This window comes from Oncorhynchus masou, chromosome 25, assembly GCF_036934945.1.
Source record: "Oncorhynchus masou masou isolate Uvic2021 chromosome 25, UVic_Omas_1.1, whole genome shotgun sequence".
Lineage (NCBI taxonomy): Eukaryota > Metazoa > Chordata > Actinopteri > Salmoniformes > Salmonidae > Oncorhynchus > Oncorhynchus masou.
Genome location: NC_088236.1, coordinates 18758235 through 18783389, shown reverse-complemented (window position 1 = coordinate 18783389; position 25155 = coordinate 18758235). Strand labels below are relative to the sequence as shown.

The window sequence follows — 25155 nt, the reverse complement described above, 5'->3', positions numbered from 1 at the left end:
TACAACAGGTGTAGACATTACTCTGAAATGCCTAATTACAAGCCCTTAACCATTAATGCAGTTTTAAGAAAATAAATCAAATATTTACTAAATAAACTAAAGTTAAAAAAGTTATACAATAAAATAACAATAACAAGACTATAATACAGCGGGTACCCAGAATTTTCAGGGGTACAGTTCATTTGAGGTAATTGAGGTAATATGTACATGTAGGTGGGGATAAAGTGACTGTGGAAAGGGTCCTGTCAACCTTTCATGAGGACGGGGAAGGAGAGACAGAAAGACCGCCGTAGGCAGACCTGGCTCCCAAGAGAAGACAGGCTATGTGCACACTGCCAACAAAATGAGGTGGAAACTGAGCTGCACTTCCTTACCTCCTGCCAAATGTATGACAGTATTAGAGACACATATTTCCCTCAGATTACACAGATCCACAAAGAATTGGAAAACAAACCCAATTTTGATAAACTTCCATATCTACTGGGTGAAATACCACAGTGTGCCATCACAGCAACAATATGTGTGACTTGTTGCCACAAGAAAAGAGCAACCAGTGAAGAACAAACACTATGGTAAATACAACCCATATTTATGTTTATTTATTTTCCCTTTTGTACTTGAACTATTTGCACATAATATGACATTTGAAACATGCATTTCGCTACACTCGCATTAACATCTGCTAACCATGTGTATGTGACAAATAAAATTTGATTTGATTTGAAATGTCTTTATTGAACATTTGTATTTTTTATTTCATGATCGAGAGAGAGAGAGAGGGAGAGAGGGGGAGAGAGAGAGAGCAAGAGAGAGAGAGAGAACACTCTAAACAAACAACAACACGAAGAGTTACAGTGCATTCGGAAAGTATTCATACCCCTTCACTTTTTTCATGTTTTGTTACGTTACAGCCTTTAAGAACCTCTTAGGGTCCCTTACGGCCCAAATCCCATTACGGGGATCATTTGACAACATCCGGTGAAATTGCAGAGCACGAAATTTCAAAAAGGCTTTACGGCGAAAGCATACCATGCGATTATCTGAGGACAGCGCTCCGAAATACAAAACATTAAAAACCTTTTCCAACCAAGCAGATGCATTATGAAAGTCAGAAATAGCGAAAAAATAAATTGCTTATCTTTGAAGATATTCTGCTTTTTGCAATCCCAAAGGTCCCAGTTACACAATGAATGGTCTTTTTGTTCCTTTATATACCAAAAATGTCAGTTTATTTGGTGCATTTGGTTCAGAAATGCACCTGTTCCAACTCGCCCAACATGAATCTAAAAAGTTACCTGTAAAATTTGCCCAAACATTTCAAACAACGTTTATCATCCAACCTCAGGTACCCTAATATGTAAATAATCTATACAATTTCAGACGGAATAAACTGTTTTCAATCCCGGAGAAAAACAACGTGAAGTACACAATCATTCACACGCACCAAAAGACAAGAGTCCTTCTGAGTGACACTTAGAAAGAATATGATTACTTCAGAAGGACTTCCGGCGCCGACAGAGATGGCCGCCTCGCTTTGCATTCTTTTTTACGTGTTAATTCTTACATTGGTACCCCAGGTAATCTTAGGTTTCATTACATACAGTCGGGAGGAACTACTGAATATAGGAGCAACGTCAACTCACCATCATAACGACCAGGAATATTACTCTCCCGAAGCGGATCCTGTGTTTTGCCTTCCACCCAGGACAATGGATCGGATCCCAGCCGGCGACCCTAAACAACGAAGCCGTAAAAGGGGCAAACGAAGCGGTCTTCTGGTCAGGCTCCGGAGACGGGCACATCACGCACCACTCCCTAGCATACTACTCGCCAATGTCCAGTCTCTTGACAACAAGGTTGATGAAATCCGAGCAAGGGTAGCATTCCAGAGAGACATCAGAGACTGTATTGTTCTTTGCTTCACGGAAACATGTCTCACTCGAGAGACGCTAACGGAATCGGTGCAGCAAGCTGGTTTCTTCACTCAGACTGCTTCGATCACGTGGATTGGGATACAACAACATTGACGAATACGCTAATTCGGTGAACGAGCAAGTGCATTGACGATGTTATACCCACAGCAACAATTAAAAGATTCCCAAACCAGAAATCATGGACTGATGGCAGCATTTGCGCGAATCTGAAAGCGCAAACCACTGCTTTTAACCAGGGCAAGGTGACTGGTAACATGACTGACTACAAACAGTGTAGCTATTGCCTCCGCAAGGCTATCAAACAAGCTAAGCGTCAGTATAGAGACAAGTAGAGTCGCAATTCAACAGCTCAGACACAAGAGGTATATGGCAGGGTCTACAGTCAATCACGGATTACAAAAAGAAAACCAGCCCCGTCGCGGACCAGGATGTCTTGCTCCCAGACAGACTAAATAACGTTTTTGCCCGCTTTGAGGACAATACAGTGCCACTGACACGGCCCGCTACCAAAACCTGCGGACTCTTCTTCACTGCAGCCGACATGAGTAAAACATTTAAACGTGTTAAACCTTGCAAGACTCCCCAGCCACGTCCTCAGACCATGCGCAGACCAGCTGGCTGGTGTGTTTACGGACATATTCAATCAATCCTTATCCCAGTCTGCTGTTCCCACATGCTTCAAGAGGGCCACCATTGTTCCTGTTCCCAAGAAAGCTAAGGTAACCGAGCTAAATGACTACTGCCCCATAACTCTCACTTCCGTCGTCATGAAGTGCTTTGAGACTCAAGGTCAACAAAACAAAGGACATGATTGAGGACTTCAGGAAACAGCAGAGGGAGCACCCCCCTATCCACATCGATGGGACAGTACTGGAGAGGGTAGTAAGTTTTAAGTTTCTCGGCATACACATCACGGACAAACTGAATTGGTCCACCCACACAGACAGTGTTGTGAAGAAGGCGCAGCAGCGCCTCTTCAACCTCAATAGGCTGAAGAAATTCAGCTTGTCACCAAAAACACTCACACACTTCTACAGATGCACGATCGAGAGCATTCTGTCGGGCTGTATCACCGCCTGGTACGGCAATTGCTCCGCCCACAACCGTAAGGCTCTCCAGAGGGTAGTGAGGTCTGCACAACGCATCACCGGGAGCAAACTACCTGCCCTCCAGGACACCTACACCACCCGATGTCACAGGAAGGCCATAATGATCATCAAGGACAACAACCACCCGAGCCACTGCCTGTTCACCCCGCTATCATCCAGAAGGCGAGGTCAGTACAGGTGCATCAAAGCAGGGACCGAGAGACTGAAAAACAGCTTCTATCTCAAGGCCATCAAGGCCTCAAGGCCATCAGACTGTTAAACAGCCACCACTAACATTGAGTGGCTGCTGCCAACATACTGACTCAACTCCATTTAATAATGGAAATGGATGACAATTGATGTAAAAATGTATCACTAGCCACTTTAAACAATGCCACTTAATATAATGTTTACATACCCTACATTACTCATCTCATATGTATATGTATATACTGTACTCTATATCATCTACTGCATCTTGCCATCTTTATGTAATACATGTATCACTAGCCACTTTAAACTATGCCACTTTATGTTTATATACCCTACATTACTCTTCTCATATGTATAAACTGTACTCTATACAATCTACTGTATCTTGCCTATGCCGTTCTGTATCATCACTCATTCATATATCGTTATGTACATATTCTTTATCCCTTTACACTTGTGTGTATAAGGTAGTAGTTGTGGAATTGTTAGGTTAGATTACTCGTTGGTTATTACTGCATTGTCGGAACTAGAAGCACAAGCATTTCGCTACACTCGCATTAAAATCTGCTAACCATGTGTACGTGACAAATAAAATTTGATATAAAAAAAACACCGTCTAAAGACTGTTGACATCTAGTGGAAGCCATAGGAACTGCAATCTGGGTTCTAATATTTAGGCTTTCCCATAGAAAAGCAATGGAAAGTCCAATGACCTCTCAAAAAAATTCCTGGATGGATTGTCCACGCGGTTTTGCCTGCCAAATCAGTTATGTTATACTGACAGACATTATTTTAGAGTGTTTTCTATCCAATACTACCATGCATATGCATATCTTAGCTTCTGGGCTTGAGTAACAGGCAGTGTAATTGGGGCACCTCAGTCATCCAAACTTCTGAATACTGCCCCCAAGAAGTTTTAAACTGGTTTTTAGAAATGTTTGCAAATGTATAAAAAAAATTGGAAATATCACATTTACATAAGTCTTCAGACCCTTTACTCAGTACTTTGTTGAAGCACCTTTGGCAGCGATTACAACCTCAAGTCTTTTTCGGGTTTGACGCTACACCTGTATTTCGGGAGTTTCTCCCATTGTTCTCTGCAGATCCTCTCAAGCTCTGTCAGGTTGGATTGGGAGCGTCGCTGCACAGCTATTTTCAGGTCCCTCCAGAAATGTTTGATCGGGTCTAGCTGGTTCACTCAAGGACATTCAGAGTCCCGAAGCCACTCCTGTGTTGTCTTGGCTGTGTCCTTAGGGTTATTTTCCTGTTGGAAGTTGAACCTTTGACCCAGTCTGAGGTCCTGAGCGCTCTGAGGCCCTGCTCCGTTCCTTTTTCCCTCGATCCTGACTAGTTTCCTAGTCCCTTCCACTGAAAAACATCCCCACAGCATGATGGTGGTTCCAAACTTCTTCCATTTAAGAATGATGGAGGCCATGGGTTTTCCTGGGGACCTTCAATGCTGCAGACGTTTTTTGTCTGTGCCTCGACACAATTCAGCTCGATTCCTTTGACCTCATGGCTTGGTTTTTGTTCTAACATGCACTGTCAACTGTGGGACTTTATATAGACAGGCGTGTGCCTTTTCAAATCATGTCCAATCAAATTGTTTTTATCTCAGATGGACTCCAATCAACTTGTAGAGACATCTCAAGAATGATCAATGGAAAGAGGATGCACTTGAGCTCAATTTTGAGTGTCATAGCAAAGGGTCTGAAAACTTATTTAAATAAGGTATTTCTGTTGTTAATTCTAATACATTTTCAAAATTATCTAAAAAACGGTTTTCACTTTTTATTATGTGTGTAGATTGTTGAGAAAAATAAATCATTGAATCAATTTCAGAATAAGGCTCTAACGTAACAAAATGTGAAAAAAAGTGATGGGGTCTGAATTCTTACCGCATGCACTGTATCAATACAAAACTGAGATGCATGGATAAACCACTCCTACAATCTTTTTGGCTCTATAACAAAGAACAAACAGCAAAACATATACGTGATCAAATACAATACTTAGAATCAACTATTGAAGACTACCAGAACCCACCGGATTTTCAAATTACATTGAATGCACTACAGGACAAAATACAAACCCTCCAACCTAAAAAGGCCTCTGGTCTTGATGGTATCCTCAATGAAATAATAAAATATATAGACCACAAATTCCAGCTCTGGCATGTTCCCCAATATTTAGAACCAAGGACTGATCACCCCAATCCACAAAAGTGGAGTCATATTTGACCTCAACAACTACTGTGGGATATGCGTCAACAGCAACCTTGGGGAAATTCTCTGCATTATCATTAACAGCAGACTCATACATTTCTTCAGTGAAAACAAAGTACTGAGCATATGTCAAATTGGCTTTTACCAAATTACTGCACCACAGACCACATATTCACCCTGCACAACCTAATTGACAAACAAACCAACCAAAACAAAGGCAAAATCTTCTCATGCTTTGTTGATATCAAAAAAGCTTCTGACTCAATTTGGTACGAAGTTCTGCTATACAAATTAATGGATAGCAGATTATAAATTCCATGTACACAAACAACAAGTGTTCTGTTAAAATTGGCAAAAACACACACATTTCTTTCCAGTAAGCCATGGTGTGAGACAGGGATGCAGCTTGAGCCCCACTCTCTTCAACAAATATATTAACAAATTGGCGAGATCACTTTAACAGTCTGCAGCACCTGGCCTCTCCCTGCTAGAATCTGAATTCAAAATGTCTACTGTTTGCTGATTATCTGGTTCTTCTGTCCCCAACCAATAAGGGCCTACAGCAGCACCTAGATTGTCTAACCAGATTCTCAGACCTGGGCCCTAACAGTCAATCTCTGTAAGACAAAAATAATAGTGTTCCAAAAAGGTCCAGTTGCCAGGGCCACAAATAAAAATTCCACAATTGCCCTTGAGCACACAATTGCCCTAGAGCACACAAAAACTATACATACCTCAACCCAAACTTCAGCTGCACAGGTAACTTCCACAAAGCTGTGAACGTTCTGAGTGACAAGGCAAGAAGTGCCTTCTACGCCATCAAAAGAAACATCAAATTTGACATCCCAATTAGGATCTGGTTAAAAATACTGGAATCAGTTATAGAACCCATTGCCCTTTATGGTTGTGAGGTCTCGGGTCTGTTCACCGACAAATAATTCACAAAATGGGACAAATACCAAATTGAGACTCTGCATGCAGAATTCTGGAAAAATATCCTCTGTGTACAACGTAAAACACCAAAAATGCATGCAGAGCAGAATTATCAAAATCCAGAAAAGAGCTGTTAAATTCTACAACCACCTAAAAGGAAGTGATTCTCAAACCTTCCATAACAAAGCTATCACCTACAGAGAGATGAACCTGGAGAAGAGTCCCGTTAGCAAGCGGGTCTTGGGGCTCTATTCACAAACACAAACAGACCCCACAGGACTCCAGGACAACAACACAATTAGACCCAACCAAATCACGAGACAACAAAAATATAATTATTGGAAATATTGGAAAGAATTAACAAAAAAACATTGCATACTAGAATGCTATTTGGCCATAAACAGAGAGTACACAGTGGCAGAATACTTGACCATTGTGACTGACCCAAAATTAAGGAGAGCTTTGAGAGAGGCTGACGTTGGCAGACCTGGCAATCAAGAGAAGACAGGCTATGTGCACACTGCCCACAACAGGTGGTGGATACTGAACTGCACTTCCTAACCTCCTGCCAAACGTATGACAATATTAGAGACACATATTTCCCTCAGATAACACAGACCACCAAATAATTGTTATAAACTCCCATATCTATTGCGTGAAATATGAAATTTGAAATGTCTGTTTTCAATTGGAAATTTTGTGAGTGTAATGGTACTGTTACTGTTTATTTTTGATTGTTTATTTCACTTTATTTATTATCTATTTCACTTGCTTTGGCAATGTTAACATACGTTCCCTGTGCCAATAAAGCCCTTTAGAGAGAGAGAGAGAGAGAGAGAGAGAGAGAGAGAGACCTCCGAGCTAGAGAGGGAGGTTGGGTTTACCTGCTCCCCCTGTGATGTCAGCTCCTTAGAATCCCCTTCTCCCCCCTTTTACCTGCTACATTTACATTTACATTTAAGTCATTTAGCAGACGCTCTTATCCAGAGCGACTTACAAATTGGTGAATTCACCTTCTGACATCCAGTGGAACAGCCACTTTACAATAGTGCATCTAAATCATTAAGGGGGGTGAGAAGGATTACTTATCCTATCCTAGGTATTCCTTGAAGAGGTGGGGTTTCAGGTGTCTCCGGAAGGTGGTGATTGACTCTGCTGTCCTGGCGTCGTGAGGGAGTTTGTTCCACCATTGGGGGGCCAGAGCAGCGAACAGTTTTGACTGGGCTGAGCGGGAACTGTACTTCCTCAATGGTAGGGAGGCGAGCAGGCCAGAGGTGGATGAACGCAGTGCCCTTGCTTGGGTGTAGGGCCTGATCAGAGCCTGGAGGTACTGCGGTGCCGTTCCCCTCACAGCTCCGTAGGCAAGCACCATGGTCTTGTAGCGGATGCGAGCTTCAACTGGAAGCCAGTGGAGAGAGCGGAGGAGCGGGGTGACGTGAGAGAACTTGGGAAGGTTGAACACCAGACGGGCTGCGGCGTTCTGGATGAGTTGTAGGGGTTTAATGGCACAGGCAGGGAGCCCAGCCAACAGCGAGTTGCAGTAATCCAGACGGGAGATGACAAGTGCCTGGATTAGGACCTGCGCCGCTTCCTGTGTGAGGCAGGGTCGTACTCTGCGGATGTTGTAGAGCATGAACCTACAGGAACGGGCCACCGCCATGATGTTGGTTGAGAACGACAGGGTGTTGTCCAGGATCACGCCAAGGTTCTTAGCGCTCTGGGAGGAGGACAAAATGGAGTTGTCAACCGTGATGGCGAGATCATGGAACGGGCAGTCCTTCCCCGGGAGGAAGAGCAGCTCCGTCTTGCCGAGGTTCAGCTTGAGGTGGTGATCCGTCATCCACACTGATATGTCTGCCAGACATGCAGAGATGCGATTCGCCACCTGGTCATCAGAAGGGGAAAGGAGAAGATTAATTGTGTGTCGTCTGCATAGCAATGATAGGAGAGACCATGTGAGGTTATGACAGAGCCAAGTGACTTGGTGTATAGCGAGAATAGGAGAGGGCCTAGAACAGAGCCCTGGGGGACACCAGTGGTGAGAGCGCGTGGCGGGAGACAGATTCTCGCCACGCCACCTGGTAGGAGCGACCTGTCAGGTAGGACGCAATCCAAGCGTGGGCCGCGCCGGAGATGCCCAACTCGGAGAGGGTGGAGAGGAGGATCTGATGGTTCACAGTATCGAAGGCAGCCGATAGGTCTAGAAGGATGAGAGCAGAGGAGAGAGAGTTAGCTTTAGCAGTGCGGAGCGCCTCCGTGATGCAGAGAAGAGCAGTCTCAGTTGAATGACTAGTCTTGTAACCTGACTGATTTGGATCAAGAAGGTCATTCTGAGAGAGATAGCGGGAGAGCTGGCCAAGGACGGCACGTTCAAGAGTTTTGGAGAGAAAAGAAAGAAGGGATACTGGTCTGTAGTTGTTGACATCGGAGGGATCGAGTGTAGGTTTTTTCAGAAGGGGTGCAACTCTCGCTCTCTTGAAGACGGAAGGGACGTAGCCAGCGGTCAGGGATGAGTTGATGAGCGAGGTGAGGTAAGGGAGAAGGTCCCCGGAAATGGTCTGGAGAAGAGAGGAGGGGATAGGGTCAAGCGGGCAGGTTGTTGGGCGGCCGGCCGTCACAAGAAGCGAGATTTCATCTGGAGAGAGAGGGGAGAAAGAGGTCAGAGCACAGGGTAGGGCAGTGTGAGCAGAACCAGCGGTGTCGTTTGACTTAGCAAACGAGGATCGGATGTCGTCGACCTTCTTTTCAAAATGGTTGACGAAGTCATCTGCAGAGAGGGAGGAGGGGGGGGGGGAGGAGGATTCAGGAGGGAGGAGAAGGTGGCAAAGAGCTTCCTAGGGTTAGAGGCAGATGCTTGGAATTTAGAGTGGTAGAAAGTGGCTTTAGCAGCAGAGACAGAGGAGGAAAATGTAGAGAGGAGGGAGTGAAAGGACGCCAGGTCCGCAGGGAGGCGAGTTTTCCTCCATTTCCGCTCGGCTGCCCGGAGCTCTGTTCTGTGAGCTCGCAATGAGTCATCGAGCCACGGAGCGGGAGGGGAGGACCGAGCCGGCCTGGAGGATAGGGGACATAGAGAGTCAAAGGATGCAGAAAGGGAAGAGAGGAGGGTTGAGGAGGCAGAATCAGGAGAAAGGTTGGAGAAGGTATGAGCAGAGGGAAGAGATGATAGGATGGAAGAGGAGAGAGTAGCGGGGGAGAGAGAGCGAAGGTTGGGACGGCGCGATACCATCCGAGTAGGGGCAGTGTGGGAAGTGTTGGATGAGAGCGAGAGGGAAAAGGATACAAGGTAGTGGTCGGAGACTTGGAGGGGAGTTGCAATGAGGTTAGTGGAAGAACAGCATCTAGTAAAGATGAGGTCGAGCGTATTGCCTGCCTTGTGAGTAGGGGGAAGGTGAGAGGGTGAGGTCAAAAGAGGAGAGGAGTGGAAAGAAGGAGGCAGAGAGGAATGAGTCAAAGGTAGACGTGGGGAGGTTAAAGTCGCCCAGGACTGTGAGAGGTGAGCCGTCCTCAGGAAAGGAGCTTATCAAGGCATCAAGCTCATTGATGAACTCTCCGAGGGAACCTGGAGGGCGATAAATGATAAGGATGTTAAGCTTGAAAGGGCTGGTAACTGTGACAGCATGGAATTCAAAGGAGGCGATAGATAGATGGGTAAGGGGAGAGAGAGAGAATGACCACTTGGGAGAGATGAGGATCCCGGTGCCACCACCCCGCTGACCAGAAGCTCTCGGGGTGTGCGAGAACACGTGGGCGGACGAAGAGAGAGCAGTAGGAGTAGCAGTGTTATCTGTGGTGATCCATGTTTCCGTCAGTGCCAGGAAGTCGAGGGACTGGAGGGAGGCATAGGCTGAGATGAACTCTGCCTTGTTGGCCGCAGATCGGCAGTTCCAGAGGCTACCGGAGACCAGGAACTCCACGTGGGTCGTGCGCGCTGGGACCACCAGATTAGGGTGGCCGCGGCCACGCGGTGTGGAGCGTTTGTATGGTCTGTGCAGAGAGGAGAGAACAGGGATAGATAGACACATAGTTGACAGGGTACAGAAGAGGCTACGCTAATGCAAAGGAGATTGGAATGACAAGTGGACTACACGTCTCGAATGTTCAGAAAGTTAAGCTTACGTAGCAAGAATCTTATTGACTAAAATGATTGAAATGATACAGTACTGCTGGAGTAGGCTAGCTGGTAGTGGCTGCGATGTTGACACTACACTAATCAAGTCGTTCCGTCGAGTGTAATAGTTTCTACAGTGCTGCTATTCGGGGGCTAGCTGGCTAGCTAGCAGGTTGATTGCGTTACGTTACCTTAAAAGAACGACAATAGCTGGCTAGCTAACCTAGAAAATCGCTCTAGGCTACACAATTGTCTTAGATACAAAGACGGCTATGTAGCTAGCTAGCTACGATCAAACAAAACAAACCGTTGTACTGTAATAGTTACTACAGTGCTGCTATTCGGGGGCTAGCTGGCTAGCTACGTTAAAAGAACGACAATAGCTGGCCAGCTAACCTAGAAAATCGCTCTAGGCTACACAATTGTCTTAGATACAAAGACGGCTATGTAGCTAGCTAGCTACGATCAAACAAAACAAACCGTTGTACTGTAATAGTTACTACAGTGCTGCTATTCGGGGGCTAGCTGGCTAGCTACGTTAAAAGAACGACAATAGCTGGCCAGCTAACCTAGAAAATCGCTCTAGACTACACAATTGTCTTAGATACAAAGACGGCTATGTAGCTGGCTAGCTACGATCAAACAAATCAAACCGTTGAACTGTAATGAAGTGAAATGAAAATGTGATACTACCTGTGGAGCGACGGAATGTTGACCGGGTAGTTGGAGTTCAATTCGGTAGGTTGGCTAGCTGTTGGCTAGCTAGCTAGCAGCATTTCCTACGTTAAGGACGACAAATAGCTGGCTAGCTAACCTCGGTAAATTAAGATAATCACTCTAAGTCTACACACTCTAAACTGCACAATTATCTTGGATACGAAGACAACTATGTAGCTAGCTGACACTACGCTAATCGAGTCGTTCAGTTGAGTGTAATAGTTTCTACAGTGCTAGTGGACAGTGGATGTTAGCTAGCTGCTTAGCTAGCTGCTGGGCAGATACGTTAGGACGACGAAATACGATAATTATGCAATTGTCGTTGATACAAAGACGGCTATGTAGCTAGCTAAGAAGAAATTGCTAAGATTAGACAAATCAAACCGTTGTACTATAACGAAATGTAATGAAAAGTTATACTACCTGCGGGCCGAAGTGTAGATGCGACCGCTCGCTCCAACCGGAACCGGCTTTTCGGCTCTCTCCCCTTCTCTCCCCTTTTACCTGCACTCTCCTCTTCTCCCCCTTTTACCTGCTCTCTCCTCTTCTCCCCCTTTTACCTGCTCTCTCCTCTTCCCCCTTTTACCTGCTCTCTCCTCTTCCCTCCTTTTACCTGCTCTCTTCTCCCCCTTTTACCTGCTCCCCCCTTTTACCTACTCTCTCTTCTTCTCCCCCTTTTACCTGCTCTTCCCCCTCTTTACCTTCTCTTCACCCCCTTTTACCTGCTCTCTTCTCCCCCTTTTACCTGCTCCCCCCATTTTACCTACTCTCTCTTCTTCTCCCCCTTTTACCTGCTCTTCCCCCTCTTTACCTTCTCTTCACCCCCTTTTACCTGCTCTCTTCTCACCCTTTTACCTGCTCCCCCCCTTTTACCTACTCTCTCCTCTTCTCCCCCTCTTTACCTTCTCTTCTCCCCCTTTTACCTGCTCCCCCTTCTCCCCCTTTACCTGCTCTCTCCTCTTTTCCCCCTCTTTACCTTCTCTTCTCCCCCTTTTACGTGCTCTCTCCTCTTCTCCCCTTTTACATGCTCTCTCCTCTTCTCCCCCTTTTACATGCTCTCTCCTCTTCTCCCCCTTTTACATGCTCTCTCCTCTTCTCCCCTTTTACATGCTCTCTCCGTCTTCTCCCCTGACTTGACAGGAGACACCTTCTCTTCTCCCCCTTTTACCTGCTCTCTTCTCCCCCCTTTTGTTGACATGCTCACTCTCCTCTTCTCCCCCCTGTTTGTTGACCTGCTCTTCCCCCTCTTTACCTTCTCTTCTCCCCCTTTTGTTGTGGACATGCTCTCTCCTTTCTCCCCTGGGGGAACCCTTTTGTGGACCTCCTCTCTCCTCTTCTCCCCCTTTTGTGGACATGCTCTCTCCTCTTCTCCCCCTATTTTGGAGGAGACTGCCCTGACTGACAGACTCTCCCCCTATTTGTGGAGGTGACTCTCTCTTCTCCCCACCCCCTCTGGTTTGAGAATAGCGGGGACTAGGGTTTAATGTTATGCAACAAACTGAATGCCCTCACTGAAGGCTCGGAACACAGTCACACACACACACACACACACTGCCTTGTTCCGTTGGCATTGGTGGATGTGTGCTGTTTTTCTATTAAGAAGTGGTGGGGTAAGCGTGAACTGCAGAATGGCTGACGTGAAGATGACAGGAGACAGGGAACCCTGTGTTGTGGAAGAGATTGACTGACTGACTGGCTGAGGGAACCCTATGTTGTGGAGGAGACTGACTGACTGGGGAACCCTATGTTGTGGAGGAGACTGACTGACTGGCTAGGGGAACCCTGTGTTGTTGAGGAGGCTGACTCACTGGCTATGGGAACCCTATGTTGTGGAGGAGACTGACTGACTGGCTAGTGGAACCCTGTGTTGTTGAGAAGGCTGACTCACTGACTGGGGGAACCCTGTGTTGTGGAGGAGACTGGTTGGCTGACTGACTGACTGGGGAACCCTATGTTGTGGAGGAGACTGACTCACTGACTGGGGGAACCCTATGTTGTGGAGGAGACTGACTCATTGACTGTGGGAACCCAATGCTGTGGAGGAGACTGACTGACTGAGGGAACCCTATGTTGTGGAAGAGACTGACTGACTGGGAAACCATGTGTTGTGGAGGAGACTGACTCACTGACGGTGGAAACCTATGTTGTGGAGGAGACTGACTCACTGACTGGGGGAACCCTATGTTGTGGAGGAGACTGACTGACTGACTGACTGACAGACTGACTGCCTGGGGAAACCTATGTTGTGGAGGAGACTGACTGACTGGGGGAACCCAATGTTGTGGAGGAGACTGACTGACTGACTGGGGAACCCTATGTTGTTGAGGAGAATGACACACTGACTAGGGGAACCCTATGTTGTGGAGGAGACTAACTGACTGGCTAGGGGAACCCTGATTTGTGGAGGAGACTGACTCACTGGCTATGGGAACCCTATGTTGTGACTCTACTCTAGTCTAGTCATCACACCACAGCACAGCACAGCCCACTACTGCACAGCACAGCCCTTCACACTACAGCACACCACAGCCCACCACAGCACAGCACACCACAGCACAGAACACCACAGCCCAGTATAGAACAGCACAGTATAGAACAGCACAGAATAGCACAGCAGAGAACAGTTCAGCACAGCACAGTACAGAACAGTACAGAACAGCACAGAACAGCACAGCACAGTACAGAACAGCACAGAACAGCACAGAACAGCAGAGAACAATACAGAACAGCACAGCACAATACAGAACAGCACAGAACAGCACAGCACAGAACAGCACAGAACAGCAGAGAACAGTACAGTACAGGTCAGGAGTTCAGTGAGGACCTGGTCCTCATAGGACCTGGCCCTGTGTTGGAGGTCAGAGAGGACCTGGCCCTGTGTTGGAGGTCAGAGAGGACCTGGCCCTGTGTTGGAGGTCAGAGAGGACCTGGCCCTGTGTTGGAGGTCAGAGAGGACCTGGCCCTGTGTTGGAGGTCAGAGAGGACCTGGCCCTGTGTTGGAGGTCAGAGAGGACCTGGCCCTGTGTTGGAGGTCAGAGAGGACCTGGCCCTGTGTTGGAGGTCAGAACTGTTTATGTAGAAAGGAGACACCTTGGGGATATGCGAAGCCGAAAGCAACAACGTGTGAATATGTGTCATTATAGAACACAGTTACACACACACACACACACACACACACAGATACACACACACACACAGTTACACACACACACACACACACACACACACACACACACACACACACACCTTTTTGTTCCAACTGGGGTGTTAATTTCACCCTGAGGCTCGGCGAGTGCTGACCTCAAAACTTTGCAACCCTGTGAAGTGTGGAATTTACCAAACCTGAGGTCTTAATGTGCTGTTTCCTGTAGACAGAAAGAGGGGGGGGGGGGGTATGTGTGTATTTGTTTCTGTCTCTCTGCATTCCTCTTCTCTGTCCTACCCCCAAGTCATCTTTGTGATCTCCAGAACTTGTGGCATTCTGGGTTTGGAATGTGTTCAGAACATTGGACTGTTTTGCACCATTTTGATTGGCCAGTTTGTTGATATCCTTTCGGTGACTCCTTGCAGACTGAAGAGCCTCTTGACTCCTTATAACTGTGTCATAATTCAAGTATAGGTAACAAGTATTGCACTTGCTCATTATTATGCTGCACGTAGGGCTAGGGTTACTGCTGGAAGTACAGTGTAACCATGAGCAACCACAATACATGTTACACGGTTCTGGACAGGACACACACACACACACACACACACGCACACACACACACACACACACACACACACACACACACACACACACACACACACACACACACACACACACACAGGTGTACAGATCAGTTCTATGAGTTGCATGTAGATCAGTTCCATACAGGTGTAGGTACACCATACAGGTGTACACATCAGTTCTATGACACAGACACCACACAGTTGTAGGTATATCAGTTCTATGAGTTGCAGGTAGATCAGTTCCATACAGGTGTAGGTAGATCAGTTCCATACAGGTGTAGGTAGATCAGTTCTATGAGTTGCATGTAGATCAGTTCCATACAGGTGTAGGTAGATCAGTTCTATGAGTTGCATGTAGATCAGTTCCATACAGGTGTAGGTAGATCAGTTCCATACAGGTGTAGGTAGATCAGTTCCATACAGGTGTAGGTAGATCAGTTCTATGAGTTGCATGTAGATCAGTTCCATACAGGTGTAGGTAGATCAGTTCCATACAGGTGTAGGTAGATCAGTTCTATGAGTTGCATGTAGATCAGTTCCATACAGGTATAGGTAGATCAGTTCTATGAGTTGCATGTAGATCAGTTCCATACAGGTGTAGGTAGATCAGTTCTATGACTTGCATGCAGATCAGTTCCATACAGGTGTAGGTAGATCAGTTCCATACAGGTGTAGGTAGATCAGTTCTATGAGTTGCAGGTAGATCAGTTCCATACAGGTGTAGGTAGATCAGTTCTATGAGTTGCATGTAGATCAGTTCCATACAGGTGTAGGTAGATCAGTTCCATACAGGTGTAGGTAGATCAGTTCTATGAGTTGCATGTAGATCAGTTCCATACAGGTGTAGGTAGATCAGTTCCATACAGGTGTAGGTAGATCAGTTCTATGAGTTGCATGTAGATCAGTCCCATACAGGTGTAGGTAGATCAGTTCCATACAGGTGTAGGTAGATCAGTTCTATGACTTGCATGCAGATCAGTTCCATACAGGTGTAGGTAGATCAGTTCTATGAGTTGCATGTAGATCAGTTCCATACAGGTGTAGGTAGATCAGTTCTATGAGTTGCATGTAGATCAGTTCCATACAGGTATAGGTAGATCAGTTCTATGAGTTGCATGCAGATCAGTTCCATACAGGTGTAGGTAGATCAGTTCTATGAGTTGCATGTAGATCAGTTCCATACAGGTATAGGTAGATCAGTTCTATGAGTTGCATGCAGATCAGTTCCATACAGGTGTAGGTAGATCAGTTCCATACAGGTGTAGGTAGATCAGTTCTATGAGTTGCATGCAGATCAGTTCCATACAGGTATAGGTAGATCAGTTCTATGAGTTGCATGTAGATCAGTTCCATACAGGTATAGGTAGATCAGTTCTATGAGTTGCATGCAGATCAGTTCCATACAGGTGTAGGTAGATCAGTTCTATGAGTTGCATGCAGATCAGTTCCATACAGGTGTAGGTAGATCAGTTCTATGAGTTGCATGTAGATCAGTTCCATGTAGGTGTAGGTAAATCAGTTCCATGCAGGTGTAGGTAGATCAGTTCAATGTAGGTGTAGTTAGATCAGTTCCATGCAGGTGTAGGTAGATCAGTTCAATGCGGGTGTAGGTAGATCAGTTCAATGCAGGTGTAGTTAGATCAGTTCCATGCAGTTGTAGGTAGATCAGTTCAATGCAGGTGTAGGTAGATCAGTTCCATGCCGGTGTATTTAGATCAGTTCAATGCAGGTGTAGGTAGATCAGTTCCATGCAGGTGTAGGTAGATCAGTTCAATGCAGGTGTAGGTAGATCAGTTCCATGCAGGTGTAGGTAGATCAGTTCAATGCAGGTGTAGTTAGATCAGTTCCATGTAGGTGTAGGTAGATCAGTTCCATGCAGGTGTAGGTAGATCAGTTCAATGCAGGTGTAGGTCGATCAGTTCCATGCAGGTGTAGGTAGATCAGTTCAATGCAGGTGTAGGTAGATCAGTTCAATGCAGGTGTAGTTAGATCAGTTCAATGCAGGTGTAGGTCGATCAGTTCCATGTAGGTGTAGGTAGATCAGTTCCATGCAGGTGTAGTTAAATCAGTTCCATGTAGGTGTAGTTAGATCAGTTCCATGCAGGTGTAGTTCGATCAGTTCCATGTAGGTGTTGTTAGATCAGTTCCATGCAGGTGTAGTTAGATCAGTTCCATGCAGGTGTAGTTAGATCAGTTCCATGCAGGTGTAGGTAAATCAGTTCCATGTAGGTTTATGTAGATGAGGGGAGAAGAGGGAGTGAGCAGTAAAAAGCATGTCACCACCCATCTCAGGCATGCTATTTATAATGGTGATTGTAAGCATGCTCTCAAACTAGATCAGATGGGTGCGCTGTGTTTGGGTCGAGAAAAAAAATAAGAGTGTGTTTCCCTAATACTGCCAGACATGGCCCCCTCCCTCCATGTTGCTCTCTGGTCTGACTGGGTGGTCTGGCCCAGACAGATTACATGCTTAACTTTAAAACGATTACAATATGCTGACAATAGATGGCGAAGCAGTAAGACGTCAGACGTGTCGTGTCCCTTGTATATATCGTCTTTTTTCGTTTTTACATATTTTTTTCTTCGCATATCTTTTAAAACACTTTGCTAAACCTCAGCTTCCAAATACTCACCTGCAACCCGCCTCACCCAATGTAGCTATTTTTTTCCTAAAGTATATATATTTCCTTCGGAACCGGTACCCCCCAACTGAAGCTAGCCAGCTAACTACCAGCTATGCTAGCGGTCTTCAGCTAACCGGTCATCAGCTAACCTTTAGCTCAGAAAGCTCTCGCCAGTTTGAACAACGCGACTCTAACCAGAGCATAACGGACCTATTCATTTTTTATCCCCGGATTCCCACCGCAAACGGAACATCTTTCAGCTGGATCTTCACAACTAGTTATCTAGCTAAACCGCAACCCCGGATGACTACTGCTGGCTAGCGTTTCCACCCACTTATCTTGAAGCTATCCCGGCCAGAGCCCCTGTGCTACCACCGTAGCATACTCCTGGGCTACAATATACCTACCACCGTAGCATACTACGGGGCTACAATTACCCGGACCCACGACCGGTCTATCGATGTCACCGCATGAAGAGGAATAAACAGACTCACCCCATCGCGACGTCCCCCAAAGGCTAACTCTCTAGCCCTTGCTATCTCCTTGCTTGCTATTTCGGCCTGCTAACTGCCAGCTTGTTTGGCCCCGGTCCACTAACTGCTACCTTGTTTAGCCCCGACCTACTAACTGTTAGCTTGTTAGCACAGGCCTGCTAACAGTCTGAATCGCCGCGTCCCAAACACTCACTGGACCCATATTTACTCTCTTATCTCTTTTCGATTTTTAATTTGTTTATAACTTCCGGTAACCTGCCTCACCCAATGTGATACGGAATCGCTATTATTTTTAATTTTTAGAACACACTCAAGAACCTCCAGAAGCTAACCAGCTAACTAGCTACAGGCTATTTAGTCATTGTTAGTTTTTTTTAACCTGGATAACACTCACTAATCCAGCTTCCCTGCCCCCTGGACACTGATCACTTGGCTACATAGCTGATGCACGCTGGACTGTCCATTAATCACGGTACTCCATTCTGCTATTTATGTTTTATCTGTTGGCCCCGTTGCCTAGTCAACGCCATTTTACCTGCTGTTATTGTGCTAGCTGATTAGCTGTTGTTGTCTCACCTACTGTTTTAGCTAGCTTTCCCAATTCAACACCTGTGATTACTGTATGCCTCGCTGTATGTCTCTCTCAAATGTCAATATGCCTTGTATACTGTTGTTCAGGTTAGTTATCATTGTTTTAGTTCACAATGGAGCCCCTAGTTCCACTCTTCATACCCCTGATACCTCCTTTGTCCCACCTCCCACACATGCGGTGACCTCACCCATTACAACCAGCATGTCCAGAGATACAACCTCTCTCATCATCACCCAGTGCCTGGGCTTACCTCCGCTGTACCCGCACCCCACCATACCCCTGTCTGCGCATTATGCCCTGAATATATTCTACCATGCCCAGAAACCTGCTCCTCTTATTCTCTGTTCCCAATGCTCTAGGCGAACAGTTTTGATAGCCTTTAGCCGCACCCTCATACTACTCCTTCTCTGTTCCGCGGGTGATGTGGAGGTAAACCCAGGCCCTGCATGTCCCCAGGCACCCTCATTTGTTGACTTCTGTGATCGAAAAAGCCTTGGTTTCATGCATGTCAACATCAGAAGCCTCCTCCCTAAGTTTGTTTTACTCACTGCTTTAGCACACTCTGCTAACCCTGATGTCCTTGCCGTGTCTGAGTCCTGGCTCAGGAAGGCCACCAAAAATTCAGAGATTTCCATACCCAACTATAACATCTTCCGTCAAGATAGAACTGCCAAAGGGGGAGGAGTTGCAGTCTACTGCAGAGATAGCCTGCAAAGTAATGTCATACTTTCCAGGTCCATACCCAAACAGTTCGAACTACTAATTTTGAAAATTACTCTCTCCAGAAATAAGTCTCTCACTGTTGCCTCCTGCTACCGACCCCCCTCAGCTCCCAGCTGTGCCCTGGACACCATTTGTGAATTGATCGCCCCCCATCTAGCTTCAGAGTTTGTTCTTTTAGGTGACCTAAACTGGGATATGCTTAACACCCCGGCAGTCCTACAATCTAAGCTAGATGCCCTCAATCTCACACAAATCATCAAGGAACCCACCAGGTACAACCCTAACTCTGTAAACAAGGGAACCCTCATAGACGTCATCCTGACCAACTGGCCCTCCAAATACACCTCCGCTGTCTTCAACCAGGATCTCAGCGATCACTGCCTCATTGCCTGTATCCGCTACGGAGCCGCAGTCAAACGACCACCCCTCATCACTGTCAAACGCTCCCTAAAACACTTCTGTGAGCAGGCCTTTCTAATCGACCTGGCCCGGGTATCCTGGAAGGACATTGACCTCATCCCGTCAGTTGAGGATGCCTGGTCATTCTTTAAAAGTAACTTCCTCACCATTTTAGATAAGCATGCTCCGTTCAAAAAATGCAGAACTAAGAACAGATACAGCCCTTGGTTCACTCCAGACCTGGCTGCCCTCAACCAGCACGAAAACATCCTGTGGCGGACTGCAATAGCATCGAATAGTCCCCGCGATATGCAACTGTTCAGGGAAGTCAGGAACCAATACACGCAGTCAGTCAGGAAAGCTAAGGCCAGCTTCTTCAGGCAGAAGTTTGCATCCTGTAGCTCCAACTCCAAAAAGTTCTGGGATACTGTGAATTCCATGGAGAACAAGAGCACCTCCTCCCAGCTGCCCACAGCACTGAGGCTAGGTAACACGGTCGCCACCGATAAATCCATGATTATCGAAAACCTCAACAAGCATTTCTCAACGGCTGGCCATGCCTTCCGCCTGGCTACTCCAACCTCTGCCAACAGCTCCCCCCCCCCAGCTCCTCGCCCAAGCCCTTCCAGGTTCTCCTTTACCCAAATCCAGATAGCAGATGTTCTGAAAGAGCTGCAAAACCTGGACCCGTACAAATCAGCTGGGCTTGACAATCTGGACCCTCTATTTCTGAAACTATCCGCCGCCATTCTCGCAACCCCTATTACCAGCCTGTTCAACCTCTCTTTCATATCGTCTGAGATCCCCAAGGATTGGAAAGCTGCCGCAGTCATCCCCCTCTTCAAAGGGGGAGATACCCTGGACCCAAACTGTTACAGACCTATATCCATCCTGCCCTGCCTATCTAAGGTTTTCGAAAGCCAAGTCAACAAACAGGTCACTGACCATTTCGAATCCCACCGTACCTTCTCCGCTGTGCAATCTGGTTTCCGAGCCGGTCACGGGTGCACTTCAGCCACACTCAAGGTACTAAACGATATCATAACCGCCATCGACAAAAGACAGTACTGTGCAGCCGTCTTCATCGATCTTGCCAAGGCTTTCGACTCTGTCAATCACCATATTCTTATCGGCAGACTCAGTAGCCTCGGTTTTTCGGATGACTGCCTTGCCTGGTTCACCAATTACTTTGCAGACAGAGTTCAGTGTGTCAAATCGGAGGGCATGCTGTCCGGTCCTCTGGCAGTCTCTATGGGGGTGCCACATGGTTCAATTCTTGGACCGACTTTTTTCTCTGTATATATCAATGATGTTGCTCTTGCTGCGGGCGATTCCCTGATCCACCTCTACGCAGACGACACCATTCTATATACTTCCGGTCCGTCCTTGGACACTGTGCTATCTAACCTTCAAACGAGCTTCAATGCCATACAACACTCCTTCCGTGGCCTCCAACTGCTCTTAAACGCTAGTAAAACAAAATGCATGCTTTTCAAACGATTGCTGTGTGCTAAAGTCCATGCTAGGTAAAGCTCCGCCTTATTTCAGTTCACTGGTCACGATGGCAACACCCATCCGTAGCACGCGCTCCAGCAGGTGTATCTCACTGATCATCCCTAAAGCCAACACCTCATTTGGCCGCCTTTCGTTCCAGTACTCTGCTGCCTGTGACTGGAACGAATTGTAAAAATCCCTGAAGTTGGAGACTTTCATCTCCCTCACCAACTTCAAACATGTGCTATCTGAGCAGCTAACCGATCGCTGCAGCTGTACATAGTCTATTGGTAAATAGCCCACCCATTTTCACCTACCTCATCCCCATACTGTTTTTATTTATTTACTTTTCTGCTCTTTTGCACACCAGTATCTCTACCTGTACATGACCATCTGATCATTTATCACCCCAGTGTTAATCTGCAAAATTGTAATTATTCGCCTACCTCCTCATGCCTTTTTGCACACAATGTATATAGACTCCCCTTTTTTTCTACTGTGTTATTGACTTGTTAATTGTTTACTCCATGTGTAACTCTGTGTTGTCTGTTCACACTGCTATGCTTTATCTTGGCCAGGTCGCAGTTGCAAATGAGAACTTGTTCTCAACTAGCCTATCTGGTTAAATAAAGGTGAAATAAAAATAAAAATACTCCACCTACGTTTGAATCAGGAATTGTAGTCGAACAATTGTTCAATTGGATTGTAGCATATAAAACTAAACAGATTTTCACACAGCGTTCTCAGCAATTCTTCTAACAGAACTTTGTGTGTGTGCGAGAGAGAGACACACACACACACACACACACACACACACACACACACACACACACACACACACACACACACACACACACACACACACACACACACACACACACACACACACACACACGCGCAGAGAGGACTGCACTTGGTGCATATTTTCATCAAACAAACACACACTGGCGGAAGGACTTTTACACAGGTGTGCATACACAAAGTTGTCCCAGTGATATTGAACCAACGATTTGCCAGCCAGTGGCATGGCTGTTGAAACACCAACATGTCTTGACATTCTACATCATGTTAGTCTGCCAATGCTAAATGGTGAGCAGAGATGATCTGTGGTAAAGAGACTTTGTTCAAATGCTCTGTGTCAACCTCACCAGCTACGATTCTGGAGGACAGAGGCAGTGATGTCTGGATTTAAAGCCAGAATACACATTTGGTGAAACAGTGCCCTAGCTCCTTTTGTTATCGTTTTGCTTATGAAAGAGGAGAGGAGAGTCCAGCAGCTGTCTGTAAAAAACAATTACTGTAGATATTAGAGGTTGACCATTTATGATTTTTCAACGCCGATACCGATTATTGGAGGAACAAAAAAAAAACCGATACCGATTAATCGGGTGATTTTTATTTATTTATTTGTAATAATGATAATTACAACAATACTGAATGAACACTTATTTTAACTTAATATAATACGTCAATAAAATCAATTTAGCTTCAAATGAATAATGAAACATGTTCAATTTGGTTTAAATAATTAAAAAAAAATTGTTGGAGAAGAAAGTAAAAGTGCAATATGTGCCATGTAAGTAAGCTAACGTTTAAGTTCCTTGCTCAGAACATTAGAACATATGAAAGCTGGTGGTTCCTTTTAACATGAGTCTTCAATATTCCCAGGTAAGAAGTTTTAGGTTGTAGTTATTATAGGAATTATAGGACTATTTCTCTCTGTACCATTTGTATTTCACATCGACAACAGCCACCCTCGAAGCAGCGTTACCCATGCAGAGCAAGGGGAACAACTACTCCAAGTCTCAGAGCGAGTGATGTTTGAAAAGCTATTATCACGCACCCCGCCTACTAGCTAGCCATTTCACATCGTTAGTTCGCAATGAGCCAGGCAGCCCAAACTGTTGCATGTACCCTGACTCTGCTTGCAATGAACACGAGAGAAGTGACAATTTCACCTGGTTAATATTGCCTGCTCACCTTTCTTTTAGCTACAGTAAATATGCAGGTTTAAAGATATATACTTCTGTGCATTGATTTTAAGAAAGGCATTGATGTTTATGGTTAGGTACATGTTGGAGCAAAGAAAGTCCCTTTTCGCGAATGCGCACCGCATCGACTATATGCAACGCAGGACACGCTAGATAAACTAGTAATATCATCAACCATGTGTATTTATAGCTAGTGATTATGATTGATTGATTGTTTTTTATATGATAAGTTTAATGCTAGCTAGCAACTTACCTTGGCTTACTGCATTCGCGTAACAGGCAGGCCCCTCGTGGAGTGCAATGTAATCAGGTGGTAAGAACGTTGGACTAGTTAACTGTAAGGTTGCAAGATTGAATCCCTGAGCTGACAAGGTAAAAATCTGTCGTTCTGCCCCTGAACAAGGCAGTTAACCCACCGTTCCTAGGCCATCATTGAAAATAAGAATGTGTTCTTAACTGACTTGCCTCATTAAATAAAGTTGTAAAAAAAAATTGAAATTGAAATTAATCGGCCATTCCGATTAATTGGTCGAGCTCAGGTAGATATTCTGCTGTTTTATGAAACGCATGCAGTGATGATCGAGGAAGTGACTTCTTTGTTGTTGTAATATCCCAAACGAACGTGGCTGTTTCACAACATATGGGTTCGAGCTTTAGGCAGGGCGAATGGATGTCGGCCATACACAGTAGATTAACTTGTGGAATCATCTGGAAAATAACAGGAATGTTCTCTGGTCAGGAGTGATAGGACAGCTACCTGCAGCATACGGCTTACGTTCTACTGGTCTGACTTGTCCTCTAGAGGCAGAGCTGGAGACAATGATGTCTCATCTTATAGGGAAAAATCACTCTTTAAAAAATGGATAGTGTTATCTTGTACCTTTATGTAAATGTAACAGTATGTCAGAGAGAAGCCGTGGCTAGCAGGTTTGGAGGTAGAGAGGCATGGCTGGTACCGAAAGGCTGCTTTTGAAGCTGTTGGGGCTCGGAGCTCACGTACAGGGCTTAGCCCCACCATGCTAGGTAGTGAGGGAGGAAGGGGACGGAAGAATGACTTTCTCACTCCTTTTTTGCCTTTGTAAGGCTGAGTCAGAGATCAAATACTGAGGTAGAGACTGGCATTTTATGACACTGTACTGACATTCTAAGGCTATTGGAAAAGATATTGGTAACCGGGGCTGACAAGTCATCACATGCATTGTTGTTCTTTCAGAAAGGCTGATGTATATATACATTCATGTGATTTTATAGTTTGTTATAGAAGGTTGTGTGTTTTTGTACATTAGACCAGGTTCTGAAAGTTGTGTATGTAATATGTGTTGGTGTGTGTACATACAATACTGACTGTGTGTCTGTACTCTGGTGTGCAGTGGGCGGAAGGGTGAATCAGGAGCTGAAATACACACGTCTGAAGATGGGCGAGGAGTCCATGTTCAGTCCCCAGCTGATGATTCAGGCACCGCGCCAGGAGGGCGCTAACGTGCTCACTTTGGAGGCGCTACAACAACACCTGGACTCAGCCATCAGTGCCAGCCAAGTGCACGTTTACCTCTTTAACAGGTAACACACACCCACATAAACTGTACTTACATGCACACATACACACACACCAGCTGAGTGCACGTTCGCCGCCATAACAGGTGACACTCTAACACACACGCACACACACACACACACATATTCAAACAAATTATGTTTTAGGATTGTTCAAAGCTGTTGTACAAGTGATATATTGATTGCCTCCATTTCAGACAATGGAAATTGGAACATTTATGCTACAAATCAGGAGAAATGGATACTGAAGCTCATTTTGTGAACCAGGTAAGCATGAGTGAACTGGGTTTGTCTTTCTCTTTCTACACCAAACACTGCCTCTCATACAGAGGAA

At 45.7% G+C, this 25155-nt stretch overlaps 1 pseudogene; it reads left to right on the top strand.

Annotated features, from left to right (window-relative positions):
- LOC135513866 (protein patched homolog 1-like) overlaps window positions 1–25155 on the top strand; it is a 133339-nt pseudogene that overhangs the window by 25964 nt on the left and 82220 nt on the right.